Source organism: Chiloscyllium plagiosum, unplaced genomic scaffold (assembly GCF_037043375.1).
Source record: "Chiloscyllium plagiosum isolate Xiang-an unplaced genomic scaffold, Cpla_swu_hap1 HiC_scaffold_12, whole genome shotgun sequence".
Lineage (NCBI taxonomy): Eukaryota > Metazoa > Chordata > Chondrichthyes > Orectolobiformes > Hemiscylliidae > Chiloscyllium > Chiloscyllium plagiosum.
Window position 1 is genome coordinate 10485196 of NW_028270150.1, and position 14747 is coordinate 10499942.

Sequence of the window (14747 nt, forward strand, 5' to 3'; positions counted from 1 at the left end):
CCCTTAAATCTATGTCCCCATGGTCATTAACCCCTCCATCAGGGGGATAGGTTCCTTCCTGTCTATGCCCCTCAATTTTATCCATCTCGGTCTTGTCTCCCCTCAGTCTCCTCTGATTTAAGGAACATGACCCCATTCTGACCATTCTCTCTTCATCACTGAAACTCTCCAGCCCTGGGCACCATCCTAGTAAATCTCCTCTGCACCCTCTCCAGTGCAATCACACCCCTCCTATAATGGGGATTCCACCATAGATAGATTTAGTTTTTATTGTCATGTGTACTCAAGTACAGGAGTACGGTGAAAAGTGTACAATGTTGCCACACACGGCGCCATCTTAGGTACAAAGATAACTTTTAACTCTTCTAAACACTCGTGAGCAGGGTCCTAACCTGTTTAGCCTTTATCTATGCGACCATCGCTCCATACCAGGGATTTTTGTTGGTTGTTCAAGTGCTTTTCAGTCCAGGGTTGTCTGACTTTTAATGAGGATTCCTTTTATATATTGACGCTTACAGCTATGTTGTCATCATTGACACTTGTATCACATGGCACGGGATTCAATGAGCACTTATTGCATGACGCAGTACCTACACATGTACATGACAGTCACAGTCAACAGTGTGAAGGGCTTATGCCCGAAACGTTGATTTTCCTGCTCCTTGCATGCTGCGCTTTTCCAGCACCACTCTCTTGATTCTGACCTCCAGCATCTGCTGTCCTCACTTTCTCCTGTGACAATCACAGGCACTTCTGTGTCTAGGCCTGAAGCTAAGCAATTCAGATTTAATACAGCGCACTTCCCCGGCATGTCATGGGAGATTCAGGAAGATGAAGACTGAAAGCTCTATATCATAAAGTAATGCCATGATGAAAATATGAGAAGGGACCCTTTAAGGTACATTATGTCCAGCAGATAGATCCTTAATGAGGGCAGGGCAATTAAAGGCATGGAGGCTTAGATGGGAACATAGACTTCCAAACACAAACCCCAATTATAATCATATTGAGAGGCCAAGGACAGAAGTCACATGACACGAGGTTAGCGTTCAGCAGGTTTATTCAAAATCACAAGCTTTCGGAGCACTGTTCCTTCACCAGGTGAAGCAGAGTAAAGTGCACAGGCCCAGAATCCATTGGCACAGAGATAATGGCAAGATAATTCCAGAGTGTCAGATGACAGTACAAATGGTGTGAGTGTAGTGTTGACCGACTGAATAATATGTGCAGGTGATCAAAAGTGTCAGACAGGGTGAGTTAAGTCTCATCAGCTGAAAAGCAAGTGGAGGGACGACCAATGATCCGATTAATTAAGGCAGAGAGATAATCACAAAAATAAAAGATGGTGCTGGTGAAGTGACAAAGCTCACCTGAAGAAGGAGTAACGCTCCGAAAGCTTGTGATTTCAGATAAACCTGTCGGACTATAACCAGGTGTTATGTGACTTCTGACCTTGTCCACCCCAGCCCACCACCGGCGCCTCCACATCATTGAATGGCCAGCAGGTTTGAGGGGCCAAATGATCTTCCTCTGCTCCTTACTCAGATGTCTGTATTTTCAAATCAGACTCTCAGCATAGATGTGATGTGAGCCAAAATGATCTATTCCAGTGTAAATGACCATACCCTTCTATTTTATTCATCTTTATGTGTTTAAACTTTACTATAACAATTATATTCTCTCAGCCACTCCCTTATGAGAAAGAGTTCCACACTCTTCTTACTCTGTTGGTGGGAGATGTTTCTCCTGATTTTGAGATTACATTTATTCTATCCATCTGTCTTGTCTATGTTTTATCTCAATATTGTCTATTTTCTACTTATAACTCAGTTCTTGTCTTCCACACAAACAGCAATATCCTGTCTCCATCCTAACAGACTGCGCACAATTTTAAATTTGTAATCAGAGCCCTCCTCCATTCAATCTTTTCTGATAAATCTAAGCTCTCAAATCCAGTGCCATCCCTGTAAATAAATAAATCTTGGTATCTCTATATTTGTTTTATGTTGTGGAGGTCAGGGCTGTTGACAGTAATCAAAGTGGGGTCTAATCAAAGCACCAAAACTGCGGATGCCGTGAATCAGAAATTGCTGGAAAAGCTCAGTAGGTCTGGCAGCATCTGGGGAAGGGTCACTGTGGACCTGAAACTTTAACTTTGATTGTTCTGCCGAGATGCTGCTAGACCTGCCGAGCTTTTCCAGCAACTTCTGTTGTTGTTGATGTCTAATCAAGGTGTTTTGCAAGTTCAACATAATTTTTCAATCCAGTTCTCCAAAAATTAACTTCATTCGCTTTTAGCTTAAAATGATTTTATGTGCCGCTCCCGTTAAAGCTCTGTCGATCTCAATCCCCGGTATTCCTCCCGTAATCCAGCAAAATGACACTTATTTTCCAACATATTTGCGGCCTCTGTAAGAACGAGCTGCTGCCAGGACAGGGCTCAGAAACTCATGTTCAGTTTGGGCACTCTCAGAGCTGTCCACCAGGTGGCAGAGGAGGGCTATCCCAAAACACTGGTCCTGTCTGTGTTGTAATGTCTCAAACGAGACTAGCTTTGTTGGGTTGGGGAGGTTTGTCATCCAGTTTAACTTGTCACATTCTCTTACAACAGACCATAATGGGTTGGGGTCCCAAACAAGTAGGGCAGATGGTTGAGAATTTGGAGGCTTTTTCCAAAAACAAAGCATTATAATTTTCAAACACGGAAAAGCCCAGGGAATTCTAGTTTTAGATTCGATTAGATTGCTTACAGCGTGGAAACAGGCCCTTCGGCCCAACAAGTCCACACCGACCCGCCGAAGAGCAACCCACTCAGAACCATTCCCCTACATCTAACACTATGGGGAATTTAGCATGGCCAATTTACCTGACCTGCACATCTTTGGACTGTGGGAGGAAACCGGAGCACCCGGAGGAAACCCACGCAGACACGGGGAGAACGTGCAAACTCCACACAGACAGCTGTCTGAGGCGGGAATTGAACCTGGGATCCTGGTGCTGTGAGGCAGCAGTGCTAACCACTGTGCCAAACATGGTACATTTTGTTGCCCCCTTTTTAGTTCAAGGAAAGCTGAGATGTGGAACCAGGGCAAGTATCTGACTCTCTGCTTCCTTGCCTGAGCCACGTAAGGTGCAACTTCAAGGCTCCTGAAGGGTTCCGCCCAAAACGTTGACTCTCCTGCTCGCTCCACGTCCTATCGACTCTGACTCCCCAGCGCCTGCTGTCCTCGCCATCTCCAAATCTGAGGACCCAGCCTTCCTCCAAGTTTCAGAGGAGGGAACAGCACCTTCTTCCCCATGTCTCCTTCGCATCTCATCTCCACAATCCCCTGTCGGAAGCTGCTCTTCCCTCCCAGCAGCCTGAGCTGTCGGGAGCAGGCTCGCCCTGTGACTCTATGGGCACAGTCTTCAGTGGTGCAGGTGGGGTCTCCATTTAGAAATTACTGGAAAATGGGAAGCACCATGTTTCATTTCATTCACCCTTCTAACCCCTTCAGAAAATGAGTCCACTTCCCAATGAAGTTATTGATGAATCACCTTGATCAGTCTGGGGTTGATTGGTTTCCAACTGACCCAGATCTGAAGAGTTGAATCTCCCAGTCACAGTCCACCCAGTGCACCATAATTCCAGAGGCACTTGCATCTTCCAAGCTTCCCCACTTATTGATTTATGTGGTTCCAAAGGAGGCCATTCAGCCCACTTCTCTTTCGGAAAACCTACCCCCTCCATTTGGGCTGCATGGTGGCTCAGTGCTTAGCGCTGCTGCCTCACCAGAGACCTGGGCTCCATTCCACCCTCGGGTGACTGTCTGTGTGGAGTTTGTGCGTTCCCCCCCTGTAGGTTAGGGCGGACTGGCCATGATAAATTGCCCACAGTGTTCAGGCCTATACAGGCTGGGTGGGTTAGCCAGGGGAAATGCAGGGATAGGGTAAGGGGTGGATGAATCTGGGTGGGATACTCTTCAGGGTGGATTTGTTGGGCTGAATGGCCTGTTTCCACACTGGAGCGATTCTATCAATCAGTCAGTCCATCGTTTTTCCCATTGCCCTGAAGATTTTTCTCTCGCTTGGGTCTACCTGACCTGGATCAGTGGTGCTGGAAGAGCACAGCAATTCAGGCAGCATCCGAGGACAGCAAAATAATTGCTGTGCTCTTCCAGCACCACTCATCCAGAATCTGGTTTCCAGCATCTGCAGTCATTGTTTTTACCTCTACCTGACCTGTATTTGATCCCATGCCCCCTGCTGTTTTCATATCATTTCCCACCCAGACAGACAGCTGAGGCTGGCTGCTGAGTTTGCCTTCAGCTGACAGTATGGCATGCCCTCACTCCCCACGTATCGAGTGAGGATGCACCTACTGAGTGCCTGTGCTTGCCCCACCCCTAATTTCCCCATCCATTCTCCCCTTTCCCATCCATTCTCAACACCTCTCCCTCTCCCCCAACAGCACCATTCAATCTCTGTCACCACAACTCCATCTTTTCCCCACTCCCCCCAACCCCAAAACAGCTCCATCTGTTTATTTTCCACACCATTAGCTCTATCCATTCTCCCGGCCCCCACACTTCCCACCCTAGCCCTGTTCAATTCCTGTTTGAATGCCCAGCCCCCTCACAATCTGTGTACACATCTGCACACACCTACACTCATACACACTCACACTCACAGACACTGACACACACACCTACACTCACACACATTCATTCTGACACAGGCACTCACACACTCTCACAGACACACAGACAGACACATAGACACAGATAAACACACAGGCAGACACAGATACACACACAGATACACAGACACAAATACACACACACACAGATACACACACACACACACACACAGATACAGGCACACACACCCACACGCAGATATACACACACGCTCACACACATGCAGACACGCACACACAGATACACAGACACACACACAGGCAGACACACATACACACACACAGATACACAGACACAGACACACAGATGCAGCGACACACACACACACACGCAGACACACACACGGTCGTGAATTCTGAGGCAGTGATGGTGGGTTGTGGCTCTACCGCACACCTGCTGCAATCTCACATCTCCTCCCCCTCCCCCTCCCCCAACCCCACCCCCACCCCCACCCCCACCCCTGTAACCCTCAACCCCCTACTTTTAGTGTCCGCTGGGACATTGTGACAATTTCCAAGCTTTGACAGGGGGTGTGGGGGTGTTGGGGAAACAGTTGGGCGGTGATAGTCTATTGATTAGTGTATAACCTGAAGTGAGGAGAAGCTGGGGGCTCAGACTTGCTCTCTCCAACCATCCCCTACTCACCAACTGCAGAATCATACGGTTCTGAAAGAGGCCATTTGCCCATTTCCCCCTGGAGCAAACTACCCCCTTCAGCCTCTGATCTTCTCACTGCCTGTCAGGTTATTCATCCTCTTGCATCCTCTAGCCTATTTGATCTCATCCTCCTGCCTTGGTAAAGTTATACCTTAACTCCTGCCTAAGAAAGCAGCTGATAGCATCCTCTGACAATGTGGCACACCCTGGTATGTGACTTTGGAACACAGGGCTAGGACTCAGGATAAGGGCAGATTTCCAAATTCATGTCAGTCAGCAGTGAGTGAGATACCCACAGAGCCACAGTGAGGGGGAGGGGTTAATAGCAGCAATGGACCCATCTTGATCGAGACCCCATGGAGAGTCAAAGTTCTTATGATGCAGTGGTAGTGGCCCGACCTCTGAGCTTGGAAACCTGGGTTCAAGCCCTACTCTCCTCGAGAAGTTTATCATACCATCTGTGAACACATTGGTTAAAAAAATGCCTTGAATTGGATTACATAGATGTCAAAATTAGACCAGGATTCAAGTTGTTTCAATTAAAATCTCCAAATCTTTTTACTCTCCCTTCCACAGCATAATGCATTACCAAATAACGAAACATTCATAATCTGTTCCTTGAAAGGTACTGAAATCTGAAAGTGCTGTGGGAGAGAAAGACAAATACTCCTCACAATCCTAATTCAATTTCCAGTCAGATAGAGTCACAGACATGTACAGCACAGAAAAGACCCTTCACATCCATGCTGACCAGATGTCCTAAATTAATCTTGTCTCATTTGCCAGCATTTGACCCATATCCCTCCAAACCCTTCCTATCCATATACCCATCCAGATGCCTTTTAAATGTTGCAATCATACCAGCCTCCACCACTTCCTCTGGCAGCTCATTCCATACACGTACCACCCTCTGTTTGAAAAACGTTGCCCCTCGGGTCCCTTTTAAATCTCTGCTCCTCTCACCTGAAACCTACGCCCTCTAATTTTGGACTCCCCCCCCCCCAGGGAAAAGACCTTGTCTATTTATCCTATCCATACCCCTCATGATTTTATTAACCTCTATAAGGTCACCTCTCAGCCTCCGACGCTCCAGGGAAAACAGCCCCAGCCTGTTCAGCCTCTCCCTGTAGCTCAAACCCTCCAACCCTGGCAACATTCTTGAAAACCTTTCCTGAACCCTTTCAGGTTTCACAACATCTTTCCTATAGGAGTGAAACCAGAAGTGAACACAGTATTCCAAAAGTAGTCTCACCAATGTGCTGTACAGCTGTAATATAACCTTCCACCTCCTATACTCAATGCTCTGACCAACAAAGGAAAGCATACCAAATGCCTTCATCACTATCCTATCTACTTGTGACTCCACTTTCAAGGACCTATGATTAAACAGGGATGTCTCCAAAAGTCCAGACATTTTCAGCAACGTTCCAGAACTGATGTTTCTGTACCTGATAGCCCCTGGTAACGAGCCCCCTCCCAACCTCCGAAAGGGCACTGCTGTAACGTGGAAAATGCAGCAGCCACCTTACACACAGCAAGTTCCCATGAAGGAGATAATGTCCAGTTTGGCCGAGGAGACCCCGGTACAGGTGAGATCATGTCACTGCTCCAGTATTCCAGAGTCCAAGGAAGCATCCTGAGGAGTTGGGTTCACATCTTAACATTGCACGTAGTGAAATTCAAACTCAATTGATTAAGCTGCAATTATAATCCTAGCCGCATTAATGGTAACCATTTCAACAGTTTGAAAATCATTTCAGAATCCATCTGATTTACTAAGGTCCTTCGGGAATGTGATACAGGATGTGGGATCATGTATATCCATTTCATTTATTCTGGAGTTTAGATTTTGAACTAGTGGCATTCATAGGATCCCGACAGTGTGGAAACAGGTCATTCGGCCCAACAAGTCCACACCAACCCTCTGAAGAGTAACCCACCCAGACCCATTCCCCTACCTTATTACTCTACGTTTACCCCTGGCTAATGCACCTAATCTACATACACCTGAACACTATGGGCAATTTAGCAAGGCCAATCCACCTAACCTGCACATCTTTGTGACTGTGGGAGGAAACACATGCAGATACAGAGAGAATGTGCAAACTCCACACAGACAGTCGCCTGAGGCTGGAATTGAACCCGGGTCCCTGGTGCTGTGAGGCAGCAGTGCTAACTGCTGAGCCACCATGCTGTTTGGGTATACGGGCTACCATTTATGTAGAAGAAATGGTTAATAAATAACTTCTTTAATAAAGCAAAATATTGCAGATGCTGAAACCAACACAGACAACAGAGGAAAAACTCCACAGGTCTGGTCGCATTTGTGAAGAGAGACTGAGTTCCCTCAAGTTGATAAGTTTTAGTCTGGTAAACTCTGAGACTCAAAATGTTAACTCTGTTTCTCTCTATACAGATGCTTTCAGACCTGTTGAGCTCCCCAATATTCTCTGTCATGGTTAATAATTAACTTGCCAGTCTTTCTGGGGTCATGTTTTTTAAATTTTGTGTGTTAGAGAGCAGATGACTGAGGGCTTCCTGCAGTGATAATATAAATTTGTTTATATTGTGTGAATTTTACTATCAGAAAGAGCAAACATCGAAAGCTGTAACTTGTTTTTGGGTGAGAAGAACCAAGGATTAATTTTTCTCTCAGGAAAAACTCATAGGTTAGAAAATATTTCGGGTCACTTTTCAGAAGGCTCCACTGGGCTCAGACATAAGAACATATTCTATCAGAGAAAGGAGTTAATTCAGAACAGTTCGGAAACAGGTTATCTCAGTTTAAGGGTTTTGGTTCAAAAATTCCAGACTAGGATTGTTTGTTTAGAAACCTGAAAACTTTCTTTGAAGCTAAGAAAGTTTAAGCTCAATCTGTGTGAATCATCAAGGAAAAGATGAACTCTTGAGACCAGGAATAGAAAGAAACCATTATGTCAAACCTATTGATGTGAGAGAGATGGGAACTCTTGCAGGTATATGAAGGTATATGCAATTTTGTTCAGCTGGGCATTTCAAATTGTGCCAAATGGAAATAATTTGCTTTGTTCTGTTTTACCTTCATTTTTTAGAGTAACAAAATTCCATTTATTGTGAAAACTACCTCTGTAGCACTGCAAGCTTTTTTTTTGGTGAAAACCTATCACATTACTTTGAAAAGGAAACACAGAACATGACCTATCAAGTCAGATTTCTGACTTGTCCAGAAACACCATGAGGTTGGATTATAACAGGAAGGAAATTTATTTTCAGGTCTGGTCGAAATATGGCAGCAGACAGACAGAAACATGGTAGGCTGTAGAGTGGACTGTCAAGCAACTCAATTGTGAAGAATTCTTTAAAGACAAGTAGAAGCAGATGGAAAGTGCTTGTTTCCCTGTCCTTCATCAAAATACCACCATGCGATTGTTTACATCGAGCCAAGAGGACAGATGGAGACTCAGTTCAATGCTTTGTTGAAAGTGCAGCACTTCCCCGGGCTGGACTGGGAGCAGTGACCTTGAGTAAATAATCAACGGACTCGTGTGGAGCTCAATCCTCCAAATGCTCTGACTCCGATACGAGATTGGCAAGAGTTTGGTTGATCTGACATGCCCTAGTCTGGATGTTAAAGCCAAGTGTGGAACATGATGGACAATGCATTCATCCACTGAGCCAGAGGGGTGCAGGGTGGGGGTGGGGGGAGAGGTAGTAACTGTGGAACAATTGAATGGAGAGTTTTGAATCTTTTGTAGAAAGGGGTTAGACATAGACGCCATTGGCCATGCAGCTGATGCAGCTGCCACCCCCACGCCGATTGATGATGTCACTTCCGCCCCCATCATGGCCACTCCCACAACCACTTCCACCCCTCACAATTCCTCATGCATCACACGTGACATCACTTCCGCCCCTCACATCATCGCTGATGCCACATGCTCAGTGACTTCCGCCACCCCTACTGCCGTGGTCACCACCACTTCCGCCCCCACCAGCGCCACTCACCTGCATTCTGCTGACACGCCCCCCACAGACCCCACTGTCACTATCCCCACCCCCCAGAACCCCGAGGGGAACACCACCCCTGCTCATGACTCCACCCCCATTCCCCCCACCAGCACACCCACTCCAGTTACAGGTTCCGCCCCCACTCCCAGCTCTACACCCACACCAGCTCCCAGCTCCCAGCCCTGCCGAGTTTTCACCATCCCTCCAGACCTCCCCCTTCACTGAGGACGAACGATCAGTCCTCAGCAAAGGACTCACCTTCATCCTCCACTGTCCAGGCATCAATGAATTTAATACACGCCGTGACATCGAACAATTCTTCCGTCGCCTCCGCCTCCGAGCTTACTTTCACAATCAGGACCCCCGCCCACCTTCCGAGGACCCCTTCGCCCACCTCCAACACACTCCATCCACCTGGACACCCCGCGCTGGCCTATTACCCACCCTCGACCTCTTCATTTCCAACTGCTGCCGAAACATTAACCGCCTCAACCTGTCGACCCCCCTCCCCCACTCCAACCTCTCACCCTCACAACGCGCAGCCCTCCAATCCCTCTGCTCCAATCCCAACCTCACCATCAAGCCAGCGGATAAAGGAGGTGCAGTGGCAGTCTGGCACACTGACCTCTACACTTCTGAAGCCAAACGCCAACTCGAGGACACCTCTTCCTATCGCCCCCTCGACCATGACCCCACCCCCCATCACCAAACCATCATCTCCCAGACCATACAGAACCTCATCACCTCCGGAGATCTCCCACCCACAGCTTCCAACCTCATAGTCCGGGAACCCCGCACCGCTCGGTTCTACCTCCTTCCCAAGATCCACAAGCCTGACCACCCTGGCCGACCCATTGTCTCAGCATGCTCCTGCCCCACTGAACTCATCTCTACCTACCTCGACACTGTCCTATCTCCCCTAGTCCAGGAACTCCCCACATACGTTCGAGACACCACCCACGCCCTCCACCTCCTCCAAGACTTCCGTTTCCCCGGCCCCCAACACCTCATCTTCACCATGGATATCCAATCCCTCTACACCTCCATCTGCCATGACCAGGGCCTCCAAGCACTCCATTTTTTCCTCTCCAGACGTCCCCAACAGTACCCTTCCACTGACACTCTCATTCATTTGGCCGAACTGGTCCTCACCCTTAACAATTTCTCCTTTGAATCCTCCCACTTCCTCCGGACCAAAGGGGTAGCCATGGGCACCCGTATGGGCCCCAGCTATGCCTGTCTCTTTGTTGGCTACGTACAGCAGATGATCTTCCGTAATAACACCGGCACTACTCCCCACCTCTTCCTCCGCTACATTGATGACTGCATTGGCGCCACCTCGTGCTCCCGTGAGGAGGTTGAGCAATTCATCAACTTCACCAACACATTCCACCCTGACCTTAAATTTACCTGGACCATCTCTGACACCTCCCTCCCTTTCCTGGACCTCTCCATCTCCATTAATGACGACCGACTTGACACTGACATTTTTTACAAACCCACCGACTCCCACAGCTACCTGGATTACACCTCTTCCCACCCTACCTCTTGCAAAAATGCCATCCCGTATTCCCAATTCCTCCGCCTCCGCCGTATCTGCTCCCAGGAGGACCAGTTCCACCACAGAACACACCAGATGGGGACCTTCTTTAGAGACCGCAATTTCCCTTCCCACATGGTTAAAGATGCCCTCCAACGCATCTCATCCACATCCTGCATCTCCGCCCTCAGACCCCACCCCTCCAACCATAATAAGGTCAGAAACCCCTGGTGCTCACCTTCCACCCTACAAACCTCCGCATAAACCAAATCATCCGCCGACATTTCCGCCACCTCCAAAAAGACCCCACCACCAGGGATATATTTCCCTCCCCACCCCTCTCCGCCTTCCGCAAAGACCGTTCCCTCTGTGACTACCTGGTCAGGTCCACGCCCCCCTACAACCCACCCTCCTATCCTGGCACCTTCCCCTGCCACCGCAGGAACTGCAAAACCTGCGCCCACACCTCCTCCCTCACCTCTATCCAAGGCCCCAAAGGAGCCTTCCACATCCATTAAAGTTTTATCTGCACATCCACTAATATCATTTATTGTATCCGTTGCTCCCGATGCGGTCTCCTCTACACTGGGGAGACTGGGCGCCTCCTAGCAGAGCGCTTTAGGGAACATCTCCGGGACACCCGCATCAATCAACCAAACTGCCCCATGGCCCAACATTTCAACTCCCCCTCCCACTCTGCCGAGGACATGGAGGTCCTGGGCCTCCTTCACCGCCGCTCCCTCACCACCAGACGCCTGGAGGAAGAACGCCTCATCTTCCCCCTCGGAACACTTCAACCCCAGGGCATCAATGTAGACTTCAACAGTTTCCTCATTTCCCCTTCTCCCACCTCACCCTAGTTCCAAACTTCCAGCTCAGCTCTGTCCCCATGACTTGTCCGGACTTGTCCTACCTGCCTATCTCCTTTTCCACCTATCTACTCCACCCTCTCCTCCCTGACCTATCACCTTCATCCCCTCCCCCACTCACCCATTGTACTCTATGCTACTTTCTCCCCACCCCCACCCTTCTCTCGTTTATCTCTCCACGCTTCAGGCTCACTGCCTTTATTCCTGATGAAGGGCTTTTGCCCAAAATGTCAATTTCGCTGCTCCTTGGATGCTGCCTGAACTGCTGTGCTCTTCCAGCACCACTAATCCAGAATTCCTTTCTGAAATGACCGCTGAGTTTGGGATGGTCATAGAGTCAGTACGGAAACAGACCCTTTGGTCCAACTCGTCCATGCTGACCAGATATCCTAACCTAACATTGTCTTATTTTCCAGCACTTGGACAATATCATTCAAATGTTGTAATTGTACCAGCCTCCACCACTTCCTCTGGCAGCTCATTCTATACACGCACCACCCTCTGCATGAAAAAGTGGCCCCTTTGGTCCCATTTACATCTTTCCCCTCCCACCCTCAACCTATGCCCTCTAGTTCTGGATTCTCCCAACCCAGGAAAATACCTTATCTGTTTACCCTATCCATGCTCCTCATGATTTTATAAACCTGTATAAGGTCACCCCTCAGCCTCCAATGCTGCAGGGAAAATAGCCTCAGCCTGTTCAGCTTCTTCCTATAACTCAAATCCTCCAACCCTGGTAACGTCCTTGTAAATCTTTTCTGAACCCTCTCAAGTTTCACAACATCTTTCCGATAGGAAGGAGACCGGAATTCATGTTAGTGAATTCCATGTTCTGAGGAAGGTGGTGAAATTAATGAAGGCTATCTGTGCGTCAGGCATATGCCCTTTGGGGATAATAAAGCAAGTGATGTCACATCTCCCCAGTTTATTTGGCTGTCAACTTGGGAAAGCAGTTATTAAGTAGATTGGGAGTGCTTGAACAGAGAAGTTTTAAGACTGGTGATTAATACAAACTGCTGCATATTTTACCGACCTCTCAAACATATAGTAATCATCAAATCTTTCAGTCCACAATTACCCTGAGTATCCTTGAATAAGGGAAAATTATCCATACTCGCAATCCCAATGGTGAATGTAGGATAGGCTAAGAGGAGCAGGCCAATCAGCCTGCTGATACTATTCCAACTTTCATTGAGATACAGCTAATTTGTATCTTACCTCCATCTACCCTCCCTTGGTTCTGTAATCCCAAGTACATTTGCTTCACAAAAAGCTGGAAGTTTTATTGTCAAACTTGCTGGTTAACAAAGAGGATTGATGAGGGCAGAGTAGTCGATGTGATCTATATGGACTTCAGTAAGGCATCTGACAAGGTTCCCCATGGGAGACTGGTTAGCATGGTTAGATCTCACGGAATACAGGGAGAACTAGCCATTTGGATACTGAACTGGCTCAAAGGTAGAAGACAGAGGATGGTGGTGGAGGGTTATTGTTCAGACTAGAGGCCTGTGAGCAGTGGAATACCACAAGAGCTCTATTTCTGAAGAAGGACTTTTGCCCAAAACATCGATTTTCCTGCTCCTCGGATGCTGCCTGACCTGCTGTGCTTTTCCAGCACCACTCTAATATAAATTGGAAGATGGTTCATCATTGACTGTCTTTCAAGTCAAGAATGACAGCTACTGTCATGGGGGAGGCAATGGCCCCATGGTGTTGTTAATCCATGAGACCAATTTAATGCTCTGGGGACTTGGATTCGAATCTGACCACAGTTGGTGGAATTTGCATTCAATAAAAGAAATCTAGAATTAAGAGTTTAATGATAACTAACGTCGATTGTCAGGAAAAACCAACCTGGTTCATTAATGCCCTGTCGGGAAGGAAACTGCCATCCTTACCTGGTCTGGCCTACATGTGACTCCAGACCCACAGCAATGTGGTTGACTCTCAACTGCCCTCTGCGCAATTAGGGATGGGCGATAAATGCTGGCCTAGACCGTGATGCTCTCTGTCTGTGAATTGCTAAATTAGGGAAAAAAACTCTGGGAAATGGGATTTTGCTCTGGTTTCTCATATGACTGAACAGATCAATTCTTGACCCTTTGATCTTATTAGGCAGCTACTCCAGCAGTTGGGGGGAGCCGAAGAGCAGGATTTGCTTGCTTTTCCTTTCCCCCTGCTTTGCCTCATCTTCAAAACATTGGGACTCAAAGCACAATGGAGCTTGATGGACAAGTTGCCACTATTTGTACAGTTGGAAGATGTTCCCCTTCGTTATTACTGTCAATGGTGGTGTATTTCAGGAGCACACTCTGACGGAATTTGTAGGAGTTTCCTTGTACTCTCCTTTCCTTGTCTCTCTCTTTGTACACGGATTATTGGGGAGTTGAGAGAAGGGATATGATGGAATGCTGGGCAATAATGGGATTGGCATCAACATCCATAAGAGGGGAATGAATATTAAACCACATAAAGCATCCTAATCTTATAATGAGTTGTGAATGAGTCAAGAATAAAGGTGTTGGCGTTCCACATATTACTTGAGCAATTGTAGTAAATCATAAAAAAACAAGAAGGAAGGATTGACTGGATTATTACTTTAGCAAATATGAAGAGACACTTACTGACATAGAAATGGAGTGAGGAGACACATACCTGTAACGTTTCACTCTGTAAACAAATCAATTCTAAATACAGATTGAATCTGGTTTCTTCCTTCCTCAATTGGCTCTCATGATGGCACTAATATATAAAATGCTCAACCAATGATCTGAAAGGGATGCATTGAATTGACTATCTCAACAGATGGGAAATTTGAATTCAGTGAAAAAAAAATCTGGAAACGAAAGGCGAGCGTCAGTGATCCAAATCTCTCAGGTATGTGAGTATCGTAAAGTGATGGGATTTTGTTCTGCTGTAGATTTCAAATTGTGCTATACGGAAATAGTTTGGTTTGTTCTATTTCATCTTCACTTCTTTAGGGTAACAAAATTCTGTTTATTGTTAGAACTAACT

At 47.2% G+C, this 14747-nt stretch overlaps 1 protein-coding gene across 2 annotated transcripts in view; it reads right to left on the minus strand.

The window, feature by feature from the left end:
• robo2 (roundabout, axon guidance receptor, homolog 2 (Drosophila)) overlaps window positions 1-14747 on the minus strand; it is a 1751833-nt gene that overhangs the window by 1600039 nt on the left and 137047 nt on the right. The window lies entirely within an intron of this gene.